Source organism: Phyllobates terribilis, unplaced genomic scaffold (genome assembly GCF_046119375.1).
Source record: "Phyllobates terribilis strain yellow unplaced genomic scaffold, ASM4611937v1 Scaffold_2__4_contigs__length_985480577, whole genome shotgun sequence".
Lineage (NCBI taxonomy): Eukaryota > Metazoa > Chordata > Amphibia > Anura > Dendrobatidae > Phyllobates > Phyllobates terribilis.
The window spans coordinates 243830108-243854334 of NW_027362762.1; positions in this window are offsets into that span (position 1 = coordinate 243830108).

The following is a 24227-nucleotide window of genomic DNA, read 5'->3' on the forward strand; positions in this document are numbered from 1 at the left end:
TCTGACAGGACTGACTGATCTGACAGGACTGACTGACTGATCTGACAGGACTGACTGGACTGATCTGACAGGACTGACTGACTGACAGGACTGACTGATCTGACAGGACTGACTGACTGACAGATCTGACAGGACTGACTGACTGGACTGATCTGACAGGACTGACTGACTGACAGGACTGACTGATCTGACAGGACTGACTGACTGACAGATCTAACAGGACTGACTGACTGACAGATCTGACAGGACTGACTGACTGACAGATCTGACAGGACTGACTGACTGATCTGACAGGACTGACTGACTGACTGGACTGAATGACTGATCTGACAGGACTGACTGACTGATCTGACTGGACTGACTGACTGATCTGACACGCTCACTAACCCTAACTCTTACTTTCTTTTTTATTTTATTTTTTTCACTTTTACTGTGGCAAGGCTGACAGCTCTTGTCACAGTGTTACTCCTCTGCTCTCTCACTGAGATTGGAGGAGAAACAATGTATTTATCAGGCAGATCGCCTGGGAAAGTTTGTTGCTAAAACAAACTTCCCTGGTGATATCTCTGATTGGCTGGTGTGACGCTGACATCATCGAGACCTGAGCCAATCAGGTCTCGATGATGTCAGAGGTCACAGCACCGGGATCCCCGCCGCTGGCAGGTATGTGGCGGGTCCCGATCGCCGACCACTGGCTGTCACTATCTTTTAAATGCCGCGATCGCTATGGATCGCGGCATCTAGAAGATAGGAACAGGTTAACATCATGGGGACCTGATCCAATCAGGTCCCCATGATGTCACATGTCAGAGCTATCGCTCTGAACCGGTACCGCAGCGCTAGCTGGACCCTGGGGGTCCTGAGCGCTGCGGGACCACCCACCGTTTTTAAACGTCGGCGCTGCACAGAGCCCAGGCAGCGCCGACGTTTATGTACAGTGGGCGGTCGGGAACCGGTTAATGTTGGTGATTATGGCTTACAGCCAGTGAAAACACAAAAGTCATTGTATCAGTAAATTGAAAGTGCAGCTAATGTGCAGATATAAACAGGAACAGCTAAGAAGTACATACAGTCAGGAATCTTTCAGCTGAAATACAGTTAACCACGTACATAGTAGACATATACAGTAGAGACCAAAAGTTTGGACACACCTTCTCATTTAAAGATTTTTCTGCATTTTCATGACTATGAAAATTGTACATTCACACTGAAGGCATCAAAACTATGAATTAACACATGTGGAATTATATACTTAACAAAAAAGTGTGAAACAACTGAAAATATGTCTTATATTCTAGGTTCTTCAAAGTAGCCACCTTTTGCTTTGATGACTGCTTTGCACACTCTTGGCATTCTCTTGATGAGCTTCAAGAGGTAGTCACCGGAAATGGTCTTCCAACAATCTTGAAGGAGTTTCCAGAGATGCTTAGCACTTGTTGGCCCTTTTGCCTTCACTCTGCGGTCCAGCTCACCCCAAACAATCTCGATTGGGTTCAGGTCTGGTGACTGTGGAGGCCAGGTCATCTGGCATAGCACCCCATCACTCTCCTTATTGGTCAAATAGCTCTTACACAGCCTGGAGGTGTGTTGGGGTCATTGTCCTGTTGAAAAATAAATGATGGTCCAGCTAAACGCAAACCGGATGGAATAGCATGCCGCTGCAAGATGCTGTTGTAGCCATGCTGGTTCAGTATGCCTTCAATTTTGAATAAATCCCCAACAGTGTCACCAGCAAAGCACCCCCACACCATAACACCTCCTCCTCCATGCTTCACGGAGGGAAACAGGCATGTAGAGTCTATCCGTTCACCTTTTCTGCATCGCACAAAGGCACGGTGGTTGGAACCAAAGATCACAAATTTGGACTCAACAGACCAAAGCACAGATTTCCACTGGTCTAATGTCCATTCCTTGTGTTTTTTAGCCCAAACAAGTCTCTTCTGCTTGTTGCCTGTCCTTAGCAGTGGTTTCCTAGCAGCTATTTTACCATGAAGGCCTACTGCACAAAGTCTCCTCTTAACAGTTGTTGTAGAGATGGGTCTGCTGCTAGAACTCTGTGTGGCATTGACCTCGTCTCTAATCTGAGCTGCTGTTAACCTGCGATTTCTGAGGCTGGTGACTTGGATAAACTTATCCTCAGAAGCAGAGGTGACTCTTGGTCTTCCTTTCCTGGGGCGGTCCTCATGTGAGCCAGTTTCTTTGTAGCGCTTGATGGTTTTTGCAACTGCACTTGGGGACATTTTCAAAGTTTTCCCAATTTTTCGCACTGACTGACCTTCATTTCTTAAAGTAATGATGGCCACTCGTTTTTCTTTACTTAGCTGCATTTTTCTTGCCATAATACAAATTCTAACAGTCTATTCAGTAGGACTATCAGCTGTGTATCCACTTGACTTCTGCACAACACAACTGATGGTCCCAACCCCATTTATAAGGCAATAAAGCCCACTTATTAAACCTGACAGGGCACACCTGTGAAGTGAAAACCATTTCCGGTGACTACCTCTTGAAGCTCATCAAGAGAATGCCAAGAGTGTGCAAAGCAGTCATCAAAGCAAAATGTGGCTACTTTGAAGAAAATAGAATATAAGACATATTTTCAGTTGTTTCACACTTTTTTGTTAAGTATATAATGCCACATGTGTTAATTCATAGTTTTGATGCCTTCAGTGTGAATGTACAATTTTCATAGTCATGAAAATACAGAAAAATCTTTAAATGAGAAGGCGTGTCCAAACTTTTGGTCTGTACTGTATGCAATCAGGAACTTGCAGCAGGGATATAGTTAACCACAGGAATAGTACAGAAATACAGTACTGATTAAAGGATTGAACACACTTATTCATGCAATGATTTTCCTTGTTCTTACTGAAATGTGCACATTATAGATTCAGACTAATGTCAGCAAAACTATGAAGAAAAACATATGGAAACATGAAGTAAAGATTTCTCAAAGTCCCTCTTTTACCCTGATGACAGCTTTACACATTCTTGGAACTCTCTCAAGAAGCTTCATTAGGTTTCATGTAGAATAGCTTTCCAACAGGCGTCTGCAAAGGTACTGAGCATTTGTTGGCTGCTTATCCTTAACTTTGAGGTACAACTCATCTGGAGGAAGATGAGGCTAATTTTTAGAATATCACATGGTATAAAGTTTCTTTACTTTTCTCAGTATGTAGGAAACACATGGTTTTCTTAGCTGGTCTTAAAGGGGTAATGGCATCAGAGATACCGGATTACCAGAGTATCTTGGCATGAACTAGTACAGAGTGCTAACTATAGAAAAAAGGAACAAGATATGGTGCTGGAGCCAGGATAGGTGACAACTATACATACTTTTACATAGCCCTGACCATATATAAATTCATTACTCCATATTTATAACAATTTGTTTTAAGTCTCATGCACATAGCACAGTGTGTATTTCTGTACATTTATTTGAGACCTTGTGCTGAACAATTATATTTTGTTCATCATCCCTTATTGTACCTGAATTTGAACAGGGTTCTATCCCATATATTGGCACCAGAACAATATTGTTACCAGTTGTACATCAGCAGCAGTCAGTATTATATTTGCTTCTTTCTCAATCAAATATTTGTAGATAGCAGATAATAAATTATACCACGGGATGGTGGTAATGTATGACTTTTGGTTTCCTAGCAATACTGTATATAATTTTGTGGTTTTGAATGTAAATGTAATAGTGGATAGTTTTCCTTAACAGTCTTTTTTTTATTCAGCCATTTTCGACTCAATGTTTTCAATTATTCAAACATATAAGTCGTTATTCCCAGAAGAGCTTTTAATCATTATTCAGTGAGTTTTGCTGCTCATTTTCTGTCACTGAAGATTAGTAATTAATGATCCAATTGTCTTAATTTCTCCAAATGTCCCTGAATCTATCACGGTCTGTGTACTTTTATGAGTATTTAAACTTAACAGTATTATTGCTAACATTCTAACCTGAACTAAGTACACAAAAAGCTTTTCACAGGAATATCGTAAGAAGCTTAACCAGCAAAAACAGAATTAATCTCAGTGAAAACTCTTATGAAATCAGTATATTACAAAAGACTTGCCTATGATAATTGTATCTAAGAATTATACACACATGTTGCCATTGTAGGTGTGTTATCTACTAAGTTCACTTTAGAGAAGTTTACTCAGATTTGAATTTCTCATGGGAGAAATAAAACTATCTCTTTGTTTTAAAGACAAGATGAAAAAAATTACAATTTGATATCAGTCTCTAAAAGTAGGATCACAAAGAGAATTTTGATGCAGTTTTTGACATGGATTACATGCCAAAATCCACATAAAAAACACTTGCAACAAGCTTCCCATTCAGTTGAATGAGAAAACATGTCTATAATGCAGGTGCCGCGTTTTTTCCACGCCTGTTTAAAGCGTATTTGAAAAAAGCATTATGACAAATCTTTGGCACATTTTCTTATCATAAATCACTGCAGCTTTTTTATGCAGTTTTTGCAATTGAAATGCACCCAAAAATACACCTTTAATGCTCCACCGCAAGTATAGCTAAATCCACTTCACAAACCATGCAAAAAATGCATCAAAAACACATATAAACATAATCAAGGAATATTTTACAGGGGTATTCAAATAATTTTATGACATTTTATTATGAAATGATGAAACTTTTTGATCAGAGTGGAATAATTTAGTCTTTTAAAATTACAAAAAATGAATGGACCAAAGTCCTTTGCTCTGAAAGCTTACCTGTCCTTTCAAGCAAAACCAGAGTAAAAGTGTGGTCTTGCTGCCCTCATTCCACACAGCAAGTTCAAAATGCTTTCGGTGCTTATAGCAGTCACCAATAATTGTGCTGAAATATGATTCAAAACATTATTTACTTCCCTGCCAACAGCAAAAGAAGAAAGGGAGGAGTGATGTCCAACCAGTTTGTTCAGTGTCAGCCTACCTTTGCAGCAATCGTAATGCTACATAGCATTGATATTACTTATCTTGGCAAACGTGAACAAAAAAACCTAGCAAAAAATAAATGAAATACTTGCAGATTATATTGGTATTATTATTATGATGATTAGTATTATTTTGGCTACAAATTTGCTTTATTTGTCAATAACCATTTAATCTTTGCCCAACAATACTTCCAATCATTGTGCAGGGAACTATAACACAGTTTCATTCGAGTAAAGGTAGGACCATGACAAAGACCAGCCCTAAGGGCCTTTCTGAACCAGTACTGATCAAGGATCCTAAAGGTTTAAAAGTCCAGATTCAGTTATTTCTCCTCTCCTCGTAAAGTCTTATAATGAGATGGCCAATTATTATTTCTTTTTTGATCTGCTGTCGCCATGATACATGGTAGAAGGAAAAGACAATTCACGGTTTGGGCTGTGCTCACTAAAATGAAGATACTTAATCCAATAATGTGAAGTAGCAGTTTATTTTATTCCACAGTGGAATACAAAAAGCTTCATTATATTATTGGATCAAGGATCTGAAATTGCTACATGATGATGTGTTTCCCTCTTTATGCACTGAAGATGGCACGTTTGAGTTTTTCCACCAAGATGGTGCACCACCACATTATGGGTGTCAAGTCCAAGCATTTCTACATGAACAGTTTCCTGGAAAGTGGATTGGTCACCGTGAGCTAGTTGAATGGCCACCAAGGTCTCCCGATCTGACCTCCCTAGACTTTTATCATTGGGGTCATCTGAAGGCAATTGTCTATGCTGTGAAGATACGAGATGTGCAGCATCTGAAAAAATGGATACTGGAAGCCTGTGCTAGAATTTCTTCTGCGGTGTTGCTATCAGTGTGTCAAGATTGGGACATTATCATGCATGAAATGATCTCGATGGTCCAGATGGATGGAGTGGAGGATGGCTGTTTGATGGACACCCCATGCAAACACGGCTACGGCGCTAACAAGGAGGAGGTGGAGTAATGTTTTGGGCTGGAATCATGTGGAGAGAGATTGTCGGCCCTTTTAGGATCCCTGAAGGGGTCAAGATGAACTCCATAATGTATGTTGAGTTTCTCAAACAGCAATTCCTTCCATGGTTCAAGAAGAAGAACCGTGCATTCCGCAGCAAGATCATTTTCATGCATGATAATGCCCTGTCTCATGCTGCACATAACACATCTGCATCTCTGGCTGCTATGGGCATAAAAGGGGACAAACTTATGGTGTGGCACCCATGCTCCCCTGACCTCAACCCCATTGAGAACCTCTGGAGCATCACCAAAAGGAGTGTCTATGATGGCGGGAGGCAGTTCACATCTAAGCAGCAGCTCTTTGAGGGTATTCTGTCCTCATGCAAAACAATTAAAGCAGAAACCATCCAAAACCTGACAAATTCAATGGACGAGAGAGTTCAGAAGCTCCTTTCGAACAAGGGGTCCTATGTGCAAATGTAACATCACCTAGAATAAAGTTTTGAATTGAGGTAATTTGGGAAAATCTGAGAAAATATTATTTGCATAATAATTTGGAACACAGTGTATAATGAGATGAGTCAGCAGAGTTACTCTGGACTCCGTCTGGCCTCTGTTCAGTGTTATCCTTCTTTTCAGAGGTGCACAAAACTGTGGCTGACCGAGCTTTTGACTCGCCCCCTGGGCCGTGGGGTACCCGGAGCCGGGCCGGTAGACGCTGGGGTTTGTAGTCACAGTGGCGGTGACCCGGTCCGTGACCCAGGGCTTTCAATCCATGGGGTTATTTGTATATATGGGTTTTATAATGTCCGACTATGCCACCTGTGGAGTGCGGCTAATGAGGCCGCAGCTGCGGAACAGTCCTCTGAAGCTGATGGTTTGGCAGCACGGGTGGTATAACTCCCAACAGGAAGAGTGTAGCTTCAGGGCAGTGTGTGTGGATGCTGGTGGTTGTAGTGCAGAGAGTCAGTAATGAACACAGAGTCCGTGTGATGCAGTCCAAAGATCTTTACTCACAGTTGCTGCAGTTCTGGTAACAGAGACCCATGTAACGGCCCTCGTCGTTCTGTGCTTACTCAGTGAGGGGTTCAGCCGACCCCCAGGTAACTCCGGAGTATTTAACAGGACCCCCTTCTGAGACTGGTGTTGACTTTTGGCTTACGGTACATAAAGTGCTGCAGCCTCCGGTTTCTAGTTGAGCTTTGCTGTTTCTCCGCTAGTTGAGGGACCGGTTCCCCTTATCTTGCCTGACCCCTCTACCTCCTGGTAGCAGCGGGCGTACTGGTGACCTTCTGCATGGCCCGTACCCCTAGGGTCCCTTTGGTTCCTGGAGCCTTCCTGCTCCCACTCCTCTCTTCTCACCTTCAGTCCTGGGCCTCAAAGGCTAGGCCCGCCTCTGGAGCAGAGCTCATACAGAGCCTCTGCTCCTTCACTTCTCCTCCTCTGACTGGACTGACAGAACTCCTCCCTGACCTAAGATGGTGTCTCTATTTTATACTGCTTCTACTCATGTGCTCCCAGGATCTACTTCCTCCACCCCAACCACTACATGGTTCCCCCTCTCTAGGTGGTTCCCCCCACTCCAGCCAGGGATCAGGGACTGTGCTCTCCCGTAGGAGCAATCTCGCCCTGTCCCAAGGAAATGTGGTGTAGTAAATGCTGGTGTTAGGATCCTGAGCCTTACTCCTTCCTTACCTGAGAGTGAGGTACCACACCTCTGGATGAGTTGCAATACCTCTGTGGCAACCGAACCCTCAGGGGCGCCACACTTTTATTTACACCTAAAAAGATGGACACCGCTAAATCATAGGCCAGACGGCGTCCACAGTGCCTCCATCTGCCTCATTATAGGTAAACTTCCGCCGGGGGTTTCCGTCTGAATCACGTATTTCAGAGATTTACATGGAAACCCCGGTGTAAGCGCTCAGTGCAGAGCACAGGATAAATGTGAGCCGAGCCTTACTGCAATCTTTGGGAGGCAGAGTAAACAAATCTGCAGCTGGTGAAGAATTTGTTTTATTTATCTTTCACGCCATTCCTCGTGCAGTATAAAAGTGATTCGACGACTTAATTCTTCTGGTTGGTGCGATTACAGCGATGTCAGATTCATATTGGGTTTTTATGATTGACAGCTGTCAATCACTAAAAGACGCTTTTTTTTGCAAAAACTAATGTTTGCATCGCCATGCTTAGAGAGCTATAATTTTTCCATATTTCGTCCGACAGTCATGTCACAGCTTATTTTTGCAGGAGTAGATGACGTTTTCAGCAGTACCATTTTTATTTTCATCTGTCTTTTTGATCGCGTTTTATTTCACTTTTTTCCAGCAGTATGATGAAAACTCATAGTTTCTCGTGGTTTTTTTTACGCTGTTCACTGAAAGGGTTAACTAGTGTGACACGTTTACAGATTGGGTCGTTCCGGACGCGGCGATACCAAATATGTGTACTTTTCTGTTTATTTTTATTTCTTTACCTAAAAAACTGTATTTATTAGTGTACTATATATATATTTTTTTACATTTCTTTTTTACATTTTCACAATTATTTTTTTTTTACTTTTTTACTTAGTTCCACTATGGGGCTTTCACTTTTTTCATAGGTATAATGTACTGCACTGCACTAGCATTGCAACACATTATACCTCTATTGAAATCTCCTGAGAGTATGCTGTGCATTGGTCTCAACAGATTTCTGTAGCTTAGTGACCTGGGGGTCGTCATGACGACCCCTGGTCACCATGACAACGGTCGGGCCCCCGCGATGGTGTCACGGAGGCGCCAACCTGAAGGCAGAGGGAGCTCCCAGCCCTCTGCCTGCCTCCTGAACGCTGCGATCGCGCTTGATCACAGCATTCAGGAGGTTAACAGCCAGGGGCTGCGCTGACACAGCTCCTGGTTGTTTGGTGCCGCAGCTCAGCCACTGGCAGCGTTGAGCTCCGGCACTGATAGAACAGTAGATGCTGAAATGTCCGCGTCATGCCGTGAAGTGTCCGTCATTGAGAGTTATGGGGATAATCTAACTATTATCTATCTATAAATCTATTTATCTATCCATATATCTATCTATCTATATACCTATCAATAAATCTATCCATATATCTATCTATCTATATACCTATCGATAAATCTATCCATATTTCTATTATTTATCTAAATATCTATCAATTAGTCTACACTACCATTAATCTAACTATTATCTATCTATAAATCTATTTATCCAACTATCTATCTATCTATCCATATATCTATTATCTATCTATATATCTATCCATATATCTACTGTATTATATATATATATATATATATATATATATATATATATATATATATATATATACAACCCCTGGCAAAAATTATGGAATTTTACCCACGGTAAGCTTTTTACCACGAGTCACTGTCACAGCTGTGGCATCATGCTGACACCTGTCAGCATGATGCCAAAGCGCTCTGACCGCAGTAATGCTACTACCGCCGATCATAGCCTGTGTTAACACCAGAACACGGACGCGAACATTAACACGGACTTCCTGAAGAAATCCGTGTTTGGGGTCCGTGCCAATTCAGTAGGTGTTCGGTACGAACCCCGAACTTTAGTGTTCGGTTTCGCCCATCACTGCTCATTATGTACATGAATGCAGTTTTGTGAGAAGAGGTTAAAAGGCTGCAAAATGGCTCTCAAATAGATGAAATGTAAAAATTACCCTGTTCTTATCTTACTAATTTTTCTTCACGTAATTATATCTGATATTTACTAGCTGCCAAAAGGAAACACTTTAGAGACGTTATTATAAGGCAGAGGATTGAAGAACTTGCCCATCAGAACAAAAGTACTAAAGTGCATTCAATATATGTATTAATTTTGAAATTTGGGCAGTTGTATCTACATTTGGAGATTTGATTTATATTACCTTATTTTATTTTTGCACTTCAAGAAGAGAATGGTCATTCTATATTTAAGCCATGAAAGGATCATTGTGTATGCGTACATATCCTGCACATTCAAGAAGATAGGATAGCTGTAAGGGTAGTTCTTCAGAGCTGGTAAAACTTATGTACATTCATTAATTATACACCCTAAATGTTTACTTACCTCAGGGAAACAAATAATAATTCAACATTGCTAAGGGGAATGTTTAATATTCCAGTGCTCACATCATCAATTGGAGGCAACGCTACAGCTAGAAATGAATAACATGATCAGGGAATTCAGACTTACTTACAATACACCTAATTTATTTGCTTAAAACAAATACAGTTTACACATTTAAATTTTGGGTACTAATGTTTCCTCCAGTGCATACATTGCAAATAATAAAACGATTCAGTCCAGTGAGCTTGTAAAAAAGCTACTTACTAATTCTTTGTATTTAGCATTTCAATTTCTAAAAGAAAGTGAAAACATATTAATCAGCTTGTACGGCGTATCAATTGAAAACAGCAGAAGACATTTGTTCATCAAAACAAAGCTAACTTGTTCTGTGCATTGTGCGCTCCTTATGAAATAGCAGAATGTATGCTTGAGTTCACGTGTTCTAAAAGATTAAAATCTTTGGAAACTACAGTACACTAAGATTACTTTCTTGAGAAAATAAATTGTAAACTAGCATAAAGTGAATTCTCTCTTCAGTAAATACTACAGCTTTATATTGCATTTAAATCAGTCTTAAATGAAAAGGTAAGCAAATCTGCAAATCCAACTATTATTCTAAAAACACTTGTTATCTAGTTATCCAGTTAGATTCCATGTGAGGCCTTTTGTCTGAACCACCTAAATATTGGACACGGTCATCAGCTTTTCCTTCATTGACAGCAGACCAGGTTAGTACATATAACAAAAACTGAATGAATAAACTGGAATATAAGTTGGTGTGCATGCAGCATGTACAGTCATGGCCAAAAGTATTGAGAATGAGACAAATAGTAATTTTTCCAAAGTTTACTGCTTCATTTTTTGTAACGGCAATTTGCATATACTCCTGAATGTCAAAGAGTGATCAGCTTAACAGCAATTACTGTACTTGCAAAGTCAATATTTGCCCAGAAAATGAACTTTAACCCCCAAAACACATTTCAACATCATTGCAGTCCTGCCTTAAAAGGAGCAGCTAACATCGTTTTAGTGATTGATCCATTAACACAGGTGTGGGTGTTGATGAGGACAGGGCTGGTGATCAATCAGTCATGATTAAGTAAGAATGACATCTCTGGACACTTTAAAAGGAGGCTGGTTCTTGGTATCATTGTTTCTCTTCAGTTAACAATGGTTATCTCTAAAGAAACACGTGCAGCCATCATTGCACTGCACAAAAATGGCCTAACAGGGAAGAGTATCGCAGCTACAAAGATTGCACCTCAGTCAACAATCTATCGCATCATCAAGAACTTCAAGGAGAGAGCTTCCATTGTTGTCAAAAAGGCTCCAGGGCGCCCAAGAAAGACCAGCAAGCGCCAGGACCGTATCTTAAAACTGTTTCAGCTGCGGGATCGGACTACCAGCAGTGCAGAGCTTGCTCAGGAATGGCAGCAGGCTGGTGTGAGTGCTTCTGCACGCACTGTGAGGCGGAGACTCTTTGAGCAAGGGCTGGTTTCAAGGAGGGCAGCAAAGAAGCCACTTCTCTCCAGAAAAAACATCAGGGACCGACTGATATTCTGCAAAAGGTACAGGGAGTGGACTGCTGAGGACTGGGGCAAAGTCATTTTCTCTGATGAATCCCCTTTTCGATTGTTTGGGACTTCTGGAAAACAGCTTATTCGGAGAAGAAGAGGTGAGCGCTACCACCAGTCTTGTCTCATGCCAACTTTAAAGCATCCTGAAACCATTCATGTGTGGGGTTGCTTCTCAGCCAAGGGAATCGGCTCACTCACAGTCTTGCCTAAAAACACAGCCATGAATAAAGAATGGTACCAGAATGTCCTCCAAGAGCAACTTCTCCCAACCGTCCAAGAGCAGTTTGGCGCCCAACAATGCCTTTTCCAGCATGATGGAGCACCTTGCCATAAAGCAAAGGTGATAACTAAATGGCTCATGGAAAAAAACATAGAGATTTTGGGTCCATGGCCTGGAAACTCCCCAGATCTTAATCCCATTGAGAACTTGTGGTCAATCATCAGGAGATGGGTGGACAAACAAAAACCAACAAATTCTGGCAAAATGCAAGCTTTGATTATGCAAGAATGAACTGCTATCAGTCAGGATTTGGTCCAAAAGTTGATTGAGAGCATGCCAGGGAGAATTACAGAGGTCTTGAAGAAGAAGCGGCAACACTGCAAATATTGACTTGCTGCATTAACTCATTCTAACTGTCAATATAACCTATTGGTACTCATAATATGATTGCAATTATATTTCTGTATGTGATATAAACATCAGACAAACACTAATATAAACCAGAGGCCAGCAGATCATGTGAAAATGTAATTTTGGTGTCATTCTCAAAACTTTTGGCCATGACTGTAAGTGCATGTTCACAGTGGCCACTAAACAGAAAAATACTAAGATAAAAACAAAATGAGAAAATACCCTGCAATACATAAATAAATAGCAATAGTGCATGAAAATAATATAGGGCACTTTGTTAACATAATTTTGATAAAAAAAAATTAAAGCAAACCTCAAGTATTAAAATCTAACTTGGGTGTCCACTAGTCGGGGCCTCGGTCCTTCTCACCCTTTTTCACATTCACCTCCACAAAAAAAGAGAGAAAGGTAGACAGAGAGCGCACCAATCTAAGTGTAGTATATAGTGGTAATATGAATATTTATAATCATCTTTTGCACTCACCTTTATTTGGTCTTTCAATTCAGCTTACTGATCTCTAAGGATCACACAGAAAGGGATTTTGTCCTTTCAGTTGGTTTGCTGCATACACCTGGTGGCTATTCGATATCCCTGCTCGGGTTATCTCCTATGATATTTCCTATAATAGATTTTGACAATAATGTTCATCCAGGCCAAATGCACTCCCAAGAAGCCAGTGAATACTGTGGGTATATATTTTCCAAACAATCTTTATTTCTCAAGTAAATACTTTAGAAGTATTTAATTGAGAAATAAAGATCGATTGGAAAATATATACCCACAGTATTCATGGGTATCGTCCAGCCCTTTTTTGAAAGCTGTTATAGTGTCTGCCATTACTACCTCTTGGGGTAGGTCATTCCACAGTCCGACAGCTCTGACTGTAAAGAACCTTTTCCTGTTTAAGTGCTGTAATTGCCTTTCTTCCACCCTTAATGAGTGCCCCCTGGTACTTAGTATGGTCTTTAGAAAGAATAAGTCATGCGCTAGTCCTTTGTACTGACCACACATATATTTACATATGCAAATAAGATCCATTCTGAGGCGTCTTTTTTCTAAGCTAAACAAGCTCAACTTTTTCAACCTCTCATCATATGAGAGGCCTTCAATCCCTTGTAATAATCTAGTTTCCCGTCTTTGAATTGACTATAACTTCTGAATTTCCTTTTTAAAATGTGGTGCCCAAAACTGGATCCCATATTCCAGATGTGGCCTCACCAGTGATTTATAAAGTGATAACAATACGTTATCACGGGATTTTATTTCTATTTTTATACATCTTAAAAAATGGTTTGCTTTTGGGGCTGACATTGAGTACTGCTGCTCATCTTACTTGTAACTTGAATACCTAAGTCCTTCTTCTGTACTGTAGTCCCGAGTATACTCCCATTTAATGTATGTGGAGCAATAGGATTACTCCATCCTAGGTGCATTACTCTACATTTACCTACATTAAACCTCATCTTCCACCAATCATGCGCTATATTATTAGTGCAGAAAAAAACGAAGAGATCCAAGATTATAAAACAATTAATTTTATTTAGTCAATCATTTAAAAATCAGAAACATGATATTAAAATATGTATGGCTAAAAAATAGAGTGCCTAGTATGAAGGACTAGCTCCTGACCAGGAATCCGATTGTATTAAAGGCTCATCGACTGTCACAATACGATATATCAGAGTATTATAAAAAAACTCCCTAGAAACCCAATATAATAGCATAGTAAATATAATATAATTATAATATAATTAATTAATGGCATTTTATAAATATAGCTGGTATACTATAGGATCTTATGATGGGACACAAAGTAACTCTATATTCAGATCCAAATAAATACTGCGCAAACATAAAGGAAGCCATAATATAGAGGCTAATAGCGAGCTCACGGTAAAGCAAAAACACATATACCTGATAGGATCAAAGGAAAGGGAGCCAAAATAGAGGTGACCGGGACCCAGTGCAGGACGCCGTCTCTCCTTACAACGACGCGCATTTCGCCGGCTATCTTCTTCCACTTTACCTTGAGCTCGCTATATGCGGAGGCTGAATACCAATGGGCATGTTGAATCTGGTACTAAACAACTGCTCTCCATCTGCAGCTCACAAATCCTTCCCAACATATGCAAGGTTGAGTACTAACACGTGGCGACATCGCACATCAGTCAGTGAACTAGAAGCTGCAAACACTGCTGAAGAACGGCGAGGGCGGCAGAAGCTGTAGGTGACTTTCGTAAATGGGCACACAAGCCACATACTTTCACAAGCAGATCAGGCAGATCTGGGTAGGTTTTGAGAAACCCCTAAACCGCTATGTTGAGCACATGAGCCAGGCATGGTACATGTGCGAGCTTGCCTAGCTTCAGAACCGCCAGCAGGTTCCGGCCATTGTCACACATGACCATGTCTGGCTGTAGGTTCAGCAGTGACAGCCGCAGATCTGACTGCTCTGTTACACCTTTCAACAACTGTCACAGCTGTGTGTGATTTGTCCACTAAGCATATTAGCTTCAGCACATCCTGTTGCCGCTGGGCCGAGGCACTGCTGCAGTGCCTCCAGCTTATGACTGATGTGATCATTTCAGAGGTGGAGGCTGAAGAGTAGGAGGAGGTGCACATGCTGTAGACTGTGGGGACCACCCTGATTGATCCAGGGCCCGCAATCCTCGGCGTTGTGAGGACATGTTCCTTCCCGGGGTCCAACTGTGTCCTCGCTTACACTATATTAACCCTGTGTGCCATCAGTGAGATGTACCATCCCTGGCCACAAGCACTTGTCCATGTGTCCGTGGTTAGGTGAACCTTCCCAGTAATTGTATTGAAATAGTGGCGGCTGGGGACCGAGTACCGAGGGACATCCGCCTTCATGAGGTTGGGGAAAAATTTAGTCTCCACGATCCTAAAAGGCAAATTTTCCAGTGCAAGCAGTCGAGAAATGTGGCAGTTTAGTATTCTGGTCTGTGGGTGGTTGGCTGTGTATTTGCACTTGCGTTCAAATGACTGGGTTAGGGACAACTGAACACTGCACTGGGACAAGTAGATGGATGTGGTTGCTGATGGTGATTGTGAGTCTCCGACAGATGCAGGGCAGGAGGCATCTTTGCCTGGGCCATGGGCAGTGGATTGCCGTGCATGCACAACAGTGGTACAGGCAGTGGTGTCACCTGCAGACACTGTTTCTGGACCCTGGCATTTGGCCCAACTAGTCGGGTGATTTGCTGTCATGTGCCTGAGCATGCTGGTGGTGTTCAGGCTGGTAGTTTTGCTGCCCCTGCTGATGTTGGCATGGCAGATGTTGCAAATGGCCTTTTTGGGGTTATCTGGACAGTCATTAAAAAAGATCCCGACTCTGGAAGACCTAACGGTTGGACTGGCAACTTCCGTCGTGTTGGAGTTCCATGGAACAGTTGCCTGCCTTATGTCTGTGGCTATCCTATTTCTTGTTCCTGCCTCTTGTGGTGCTATGCCTCCCTCCCCCACTGTGCTGCTGTCCTCACTATGCATGTCACTTTGCGAGGTTGGGTCAGTGATTTCATCATCCACCACCTCATCTTCCACGTACGAACCCTGGGCCTCCTCCTGTCTTGCTGGTAATTGTGTCTCATCATCATCACCCACCTCTTGTGACAGTAATTGCAGTTTTCCACAGTCACCTTCCTGTGAACAATGCTGCTCAAATATTTAAGCATCACTGCATGCAATCTCCTCTTGCCCCGCTTGAAGCGGGCCAGGCGAAAGACCAGAATCTATAAATGGAAAAGGGAACAGCTCTTCGGTCTGTCCAAGTGTGGGATCAGTTATCTCAGGGCACTTGTCATGTGGGAGGAAGGATCTGGATGAGGAATATGTGGTCCAGACTCACAGCTACTGAGACTGGACTGTGTGGAAGGTTTTAGAACAACACTTGCTCCCATCCAGATAACTTCTATTTCAAGGAAGGCCTTGTTTCTTTCAGCAAGACAATGCTAATCAATAATGTATCCATCACAACAGCATGCAATCAGAGCAGTATCTAGTGGCACTAGGCCCTGCCCTGGGCTCAGCCAGCATGGGATCGGGCTTTCTGGCTGCCTGGTGCAGTGCTCTGAGGTTTCTTCCCAGAGGGTGCATTTTGCTGCCCCCGAACTGAGAGTCGGTCGTTTTCTGAGCTGGCTGTCAGTTTGACAGAAAAGATGCAGCCCCCTGGCTCCCAGTGATCAATTGTACTCGTGTATTTCAGACGCGAGCACAGCTGAAGCCCTGACTGCCGGGTCAGAGAGATGACAGCAAGGTGATCAGGTCATGTGATCATGCTGCTCACGTCTTTCCTGGCACTGCAGAGGTGCGAACGACATTAGTGGTAAGTGCTCCAGTGGAACTAATTACACTGAAGATTTATTGTAAAGGGGGAATAAGATTTGAGGACACAGTTTGGGGGGCAAGAAAGGGATAATTGCGGGCACAATATAGGGGCGAGAGGAAGAAATCTTAGGACACAGTATGAGGAGCAAGGGGAGATGAGTAGGGCATGTATGAGGAAACTGTATGATGGGGCATGTGTGCAGACACAGTATGGTGAGTGGAGGGATGAGTGCGGACACAATATGAGGAGCGAGGACGAAATATATGCAGACACAGAATGGGAAGCGAGGGAGGAGATGGATGCAGACACAGTATGGTGAGTGGGGGGATGGGTGCGGACATAGTTTGAGGAGTGAGAAGAAGAATATATGCAGACACAGTATAGGGAGCTTGGGTAATGGTATGGTTGCAGACACAGTATGGGGAGTCGGGGGATGTGTGAGGAAGTAGTATGAAGAGTGAGGAAATAAATATGTGAGGAGACAGTATGGGTAGCAGGATGGCTGTGAGAGGAGACAGTATGAGGAGGGAGGTGGATGTGAGAAGAGTCAGTATGAGGAGGGAGAGGGAAATGTGTGAGGAGACTATTGAGGGGAATGGTTTGAGGAAATAGTATGGGGGGAGAAAAGTGTGAGTGGGCACAGAATAGAGACTGGATAGTGTAGGGGGGGGTTGTGATACTGACTAATTCTCATCAGTACTGTGGCTTCTGTATGATCCACAGTCTGATGATGATTGATAGCAACAACTCACAGTTTCTCCTTAAAAATTTTAAAGCCATACTGGAAGTTGTAGGTTCATGTGATACAAATGATGTACCATGTATTCATGTACTGTTGAGGATTCTAGTGATGTATTACATTCCTGTACTGATGGTGGTTCTTGTGATGTAATCCTGTACTGTTGATGGTTTTGATTCTGTGTTTCTCTGTTTCTCTATTGATGGAGGTAAAATGGGTGTGTTTCTGTACTGATTTGGATTATACCAATGTCATTAGCATAGCTGCTGGGGGGAGCAGAGGATGCTGCCGCCCCAGACCCCATGCTCTGAGAGGCCCACCCGCAGCTGCTCTACTTTTAACTGTATCAGCATGCACCTATACAGTTAAACTCTGCGGTAGTGCACGGAGACACAATCTCCCTGCACAGCTGCTATGGGACCTATGAGCTGGAAGCCCCCGTTGCAAGTGCAACTGTATCAGCATCTGTCAATACAGTTGAAAGCCAAGGAGGAGGGAGCGTCAGCATTTTTTCTCGGCGTCTGACGTGTCAGCGCGGTGACTTCACTAAGTGGCGTCTTCTACACTGAGACGTGCGACGCTTCAGATTCAGAACACAAGTTTCAGAGACTGTATCAATGCGGAACAAGGAGGAGAGGTGAGTATTGTACTTTATTATGTTTTTTAGTACATTGTAGTGGCCATTAAACTATATTGAGGGCTATGTGGTGAATTATACTGAATTGTGGTGCATTATACTGAATGGGTGTGAATTATACTGAATGGGGTGCATTATACTATATGGGGGTGCATTATACTGTATGGGCTATGGGGATGCATTATACTGAATGGGCTATGGGGTGCATTATACTGTATGGGCCATGGGGTGCATTATAATATATGGGCTGCATTATACTGAATGGGCTATGGGGGTGCATTTTACTGAACGGGCTATAGGGTGCATTATACTGTATGAGCTATGGGGTGCATTATACTATATTGGGTGCATTATACTGAATGGGCTATGGGGTGCATTATACTGTATGAGCTATGGGGTGCATTATACTATATGGGGTGCATTATACTGAATGGGCTATGGGGTGCATTATACTATATGGGGGTGCGTTATACTGTATGGGCTATGGGGCTGCATTATACTATACAGGGATGCATTATACTGTATCCACTATGGGATGCATTATGCTGTATGAGCTATTGGTGTGCATTATACTGTATGGACTATGGGGGTGCATTATACTGTATGGGCTATGAGGGTGCATTATACTACATGGCCTATTGGGTGCATTATACTGTATGGACTATGGGGGTGCATTATACTGTATGGGCTATGTGGTGCATTATACTGTATAGAAGACTATGCGGGAGCCTTTAAACTATAAGCAAGCAATTATACAGTGTGAAGGTTTGTGTGTGGGTCATTATACAGTGTGGAGAGCTGTGGGGTCATAATATTGTATGTAGGCCCATTTTACTGAATGGAAGACTGTGTGGGGGTCACAGTTGGGGGATCATACTGTGTTGGGGTCGTTATACTTTTCAAGGGCAGTTGAGGGGTGGTGTACAGTAGGGCCATATATTTTATGAAGGCAATGAAAGGGGAATCTAGGGCTCCCATAGGAGGAAAACTAGAGGGCACACAGTACCACACAGTAGGTGCAGTTATAGGGACACATACAGTAGCAGCGGATCAGCATTGGTGTATCAGCAGTATAAGGAGTTTGTGCAGGTTGAGGATAACGGTGCCTGAAATGTAAGAAGTCAGATGTGTCTTTGTTGTAATCTCTGCAGCCGAGTCCTAGCTGGAAGAAGTTGCCCTGTCGGTTTGGGCCAGATGGAAAAGACAGGAAAAGTGAATAGCTCCACCAGAGAAAACTTCAGCAGTAAGTCACTATCTGTAACTGTACTGTAATCTGTTATATGTTCTGCAGGACTGGTGTCTACCACTATATGGTGGTAATATCAGTGTTAGTTTTTGTATAGAGATTTCTTTTAATAACAGAGCGGTCATCTGCTAAGGTTCTCTGACATCCACTGTTAGGGTGCGCCACTATAGCTGTAATCAGGGTTACATGGTTAGGGGCTCACTCAGAAGTTTCGCTCCCACCAAGCCAAACCCCTAGCTACACCTCTGACCGATATATTTCTGTACTGATGGTGGTTCTGATCATGAATTTCTGTACTGTTGGTGGTTCTGATAATGTATTTTTGTACTGATGGGCATCCAGGTTATGCAATTCTGTACTGCTGGTGGTTCTAGTGATGGATTCTTGTGCTGTTATTGATTCTGATCCTGTACACATGTAACTATCCGTAACTTGTAAGTTTACGTGATTCATGGCTATGTTAATAAAGTGTTGCTTTGTCTGACAAGTTAAGGGTTATTATGTATTTAATTATGTTAAGAGCATTAAAGGGGTTCTCAAGTTTGTGATGAGTCTGCAGTCATTTTATGTGACTGCAGACTTCAGAATTCTCACAGTGTTCACTGCACGCTGTCAGGATTCACTGGTTCTGGCAGTGAGAGAGGGATGTCATGAAACAGCAAGTATGTGATTTGCATATACAGGTGCTTCTCACTAAATTAGAATATCCTCAAAAAGTTAATTTTTTTCAGTTCTTCAATGCAAAAAGTGAGACTCATATATTATATAGAGTCAATACAAGCAAAGTGATCTATTTCAAGTGTTTATTTCTGTTAATGTTGATGATTATGGCTTACTGCCAATGAAAACACAAAAGTTATCTCAGTAAATTAGAAAAATAAACAAAAAACTCCTGCAAAGGCTTCCTAAGCGTTTACAAAGGTCTCTTAGCCTGTTTCAGTAGGCTCCACAATCATGGGGAAGAATGCTGACTTGAAACACTCCACAAGGTCCCAGAGTTCCAATTTTCATTTGGAAATCAAGGTCTCAGAGTCTAGAGGAAGAGTGGAGAGGCACACAATCCAAGATGCTTGAGGTCTCGTTTGAAGTTTCCACAATCAGTGAAGATTTGGGGAGCCATGTCATCTGCTGGTGCAGGTCCACTGTGTTTTATCAAGACCAAAGTCAGCACAGACGTCTACAAGGAAATTTTAGAGCACTTCATGATTCCATCTGCCGACAAGCTTTTTGGAGATGGGAATTTCATTCTCCAGCAGAACTGGGCACCTGTCCACACTGCCAAAAGTACCAATACCTGGTTTAAAAACAACAGTATCACTGTGCTTAATTGGCCAGCAAACTCGCCTGACCTTAACCCCTTAGAGAATCTATTGGGTATTGTCAAGAGTAAGATAAGACATGCGTGGTCTCACTCAATGAAAATTAATTGAGTGAGCCCAAACACGACTAGTCGGAAAGTGGCCAGAAGTATACAAATTGCATACATGTGCTCACATGGCCATCCAGTTTTGCCACTGGCAAATGTGCAGTGAGAATTCATGCATGTGCTGTGAGAATGTGCAGTCATCTAGACTGACTGCAGACTTTCATCACAAACCTGGACAAGCCCTTTAATTATAACAAGAAATAGTGTAGTGTACAGCTCCCTATATAATATTTTAAGATGTACAGTGTAGACTCTGAGCTGGGTATATAATTGTATATAGTAAATACTGTGAACTTGGAGCTCATATAGTATATAACGTGGAACTGTTTATATAACTGTATATAATAAATTGTCTAGACTATTCAATGAATCTACTTTGTACCAGTACAAAATAATTGTCTATATAAAGACTAAATTAACCGATTAAAGCACTTTTTATCTTTCTTTCTTTCTTATAAACAAACAACAAAACTATGGGTAAAGGATGTTGGTACAGAACAGCATTTAGCTATTTCAAAAGGTACAGGTGCTATGGTAACATTAAGAGAATGCAACAAAGGAACATAGAACATCAGTGATACAAGAATATATACACTTTAAGCTTTAAAATAATGAATAGTTATTGCTGAGTAATTTTCAACAAAACCTCAGCTTTCACACAATAGTACAATTCCTTTTATTTAATAAATAGACCTGAAGGATTTAAATTAACAGTTTAAAACTTGCCATTTTGAGACCCTTTTTACAGATGACAATGCTGATACCATACCATGCTTTAGATACATGGAAGCATACAGGCCTTGAAAAAGTACTTCAGCATCACTTATCTGTCATTGGAGGGTACAATTTGTCCCTGCTGCCGCTTTTAAGAACTTATCTAAACTGAATTATTTAAACTTTTTTTTCAGATTTCTTGGAAAATGGAAAACAAAAAGTTCCTCTGCTTTTTAAATAACGGAATATGTATTTGACTTTTTCTGCCATTTTTCTGTTAGCTTGAATGTTCATAGCACAAAGTCTCTACTGTCAGGGTTTCATATGCAGAAAAAAAGCAGAAAAAAACAGTCTCAGTAAAGCTAAAATGAAAACTCATTATTTAATTGAAAATGTAAAATGAATAGAAACACAACTCTGCAGGTATGCTACTATGGTAGCATGTTTAAGTACTTTGCCCAACAATGATTGCTACCATGCCACAAGTTACATTTTTGAAGCTATTTTTGATTCCCACATCAAGTTATAGATAATGGAATAGACAACAGATCTGCAGTTTGTATATAATAAAGGGAGTGTGGAACCTCTCATCTTGTGCAGCTGCATGGTCATCTTTAAATGCCAATACTCTATTCCATTATCTATTGTGTGAAGAAGAATGAAATCTTCTGCGTGCTGGCGGACTGCAGTGGCTGACTGTAACATAGGATTTTATTTGAGTTCTGAAAATCACAACTTTATCAGATGAACAGTATCTCAATCCCCATCCATTACATACCATAAAATATCATATAATCCTAGAGGTGTATGTCTCTTATTTTCTTTACATAACAAATTATATCACATAAAAAATATATTATACCATCATCAAATAATTATATCATAAAAAATATATTCATATTTTACTCCTATATTTAACAAAATCGTATTCAAATGTGCACTGATTCATTATTAGACTGCAAATAATGTTATCTCCGTATTAATGTAAACTTGTCAGATTCAAATTGCCTGAAAAATGTTTAGTATGAATAAAACACTGGTTGCACAATTGAGTCAAGCATGTTTCATTCAATCCCCATTATCCTGTAGAATGTAAGGCCACAAGGGTAGGGGCTTTCTCCCCTCTGTACCTGTTTGTCACTATTAGTTTGTTCATTGTAATTTCTATGTGTTTTGTTTGTAACCCTTCCCCTTCCTCATGTACAGCACCATGGAATCAATGGTGCTATAAAGATAAACAATAATAGTAATAATAATAATTTGAAACCCTTCAGCTTAGCAGAGGAAACATATTTTGAAATGATTGTCAGAGATTGTGTCTCCCTGTTTTGGTCCAGTTAGCTGCCAGATCTCCTTTTATATCTATCCAGTTAGAGACAACACACACGGGAAGAGACTTGTTAGTTAACTACAGTATGGTGGGGAGAATCCAGCATATTACCACATTGGACTAGTCAGCCGAGACACATAGTCCCTGTCTGACTTTTCAAAGTATGTTTACTGTGAAATATCGCAGTGTACAATATCTAACATCAACAGTTCAGCCAGTGTTTAAAGAGGTTTTCCCTTGAAAAAAAGTTCATTTTAATCAATAGATCTATCTTGGAATAATAAGTCATTCCACAATTGGATGTATTTAAATAAAATGTTCCTGTGGTGAGATAATCTTATAAATGTGCCCCTGCTGTGTACTGTGTAATGGCTGTGTCTCACCGTATAGGGACATGAACTGATCATACTATATCTCCTGGGCAGGGGAGGAAGCAAAAGAGGATACAGACAGGACAGCAGGGGATCACAGAGGATTCTTTCTTTGAAGTAAAACATTATTTAAAAACAGGCAGTGAAATGCTTTATCTCAGAAACAGAATAAGCTGTGATCCTGTGCTGTAATGACTGTATACTCTTTTGTTTCCTCCCCTGCCCCGGAGCTTTGGTATGATCAGACCATGTTCCTGCACGGTTAGACACAGCCATTACACAGTACACAGCAGGGGCACATGTATAAGATTATCTCAGCACAGGAACATTTTATTTAAACACATCCAATTGTGGAACTTAATATTATTCCAAAATCTATTGATTAAAATGAGCTTTTGTTCATGGGAAAACCCCTTTAAATCATGCTGCCTGTAGTTCAGGCAACATGAATCAGATGGTTCACTTTAATGAGCTCAGGGAAACTTATAAGAAAGCATATATGTTGAAGATAAATTATTAGTAACTGTCAAGGAAACACAGATAATAAGGGGAAAGGATACAGAGGCTTGAACGGCATTCAATAATGATGAAAGGCAAGTATTTCAGTAACTAACAACAACCTACAAAGGATTGGAAGTCAAAGCCATCATATTAGAAACAAATCAATCTTTATTGTCAGAAATACTTTAAAAACCAATTAAAAAAATGGGGGAAAAAAATGTAGCAGAAATAAATCCATTCATTCGTCATACCAGATTACTCCACACGAGGGAGCTCATGCTCCATCCCACAAAATAAATGTAAGCTCTCACCATAATATTTTTAATTTAGATTCTACAAGTTGGTAAACAAATTTATAGAAAAATCAATTTATACCTTAAATAGAGATGCAAAGTGAAAATGTGCTCAATAAATACAGAGAAAGAAAAGCATACTCCTCATATGCCTATCTTCTGTATAAGTGTCAAAGTGACAATTTAACCAAAATGAACAAGAGTCCACCTCAAAAAATTTATATCACCAATCAAGTCAAAAGAAGTCCAAATCACATAGTAGCAGAGTAGCCTAACATATTGCAGGAATATATCAATCTTAGGTAGATCACATAATAGCAAAAGTGCCTAGCATAGTGCAGGAACATGCATTTTCAGTAAACAAGGTATAAAAGGTTATGAGGTAGGTAGGAG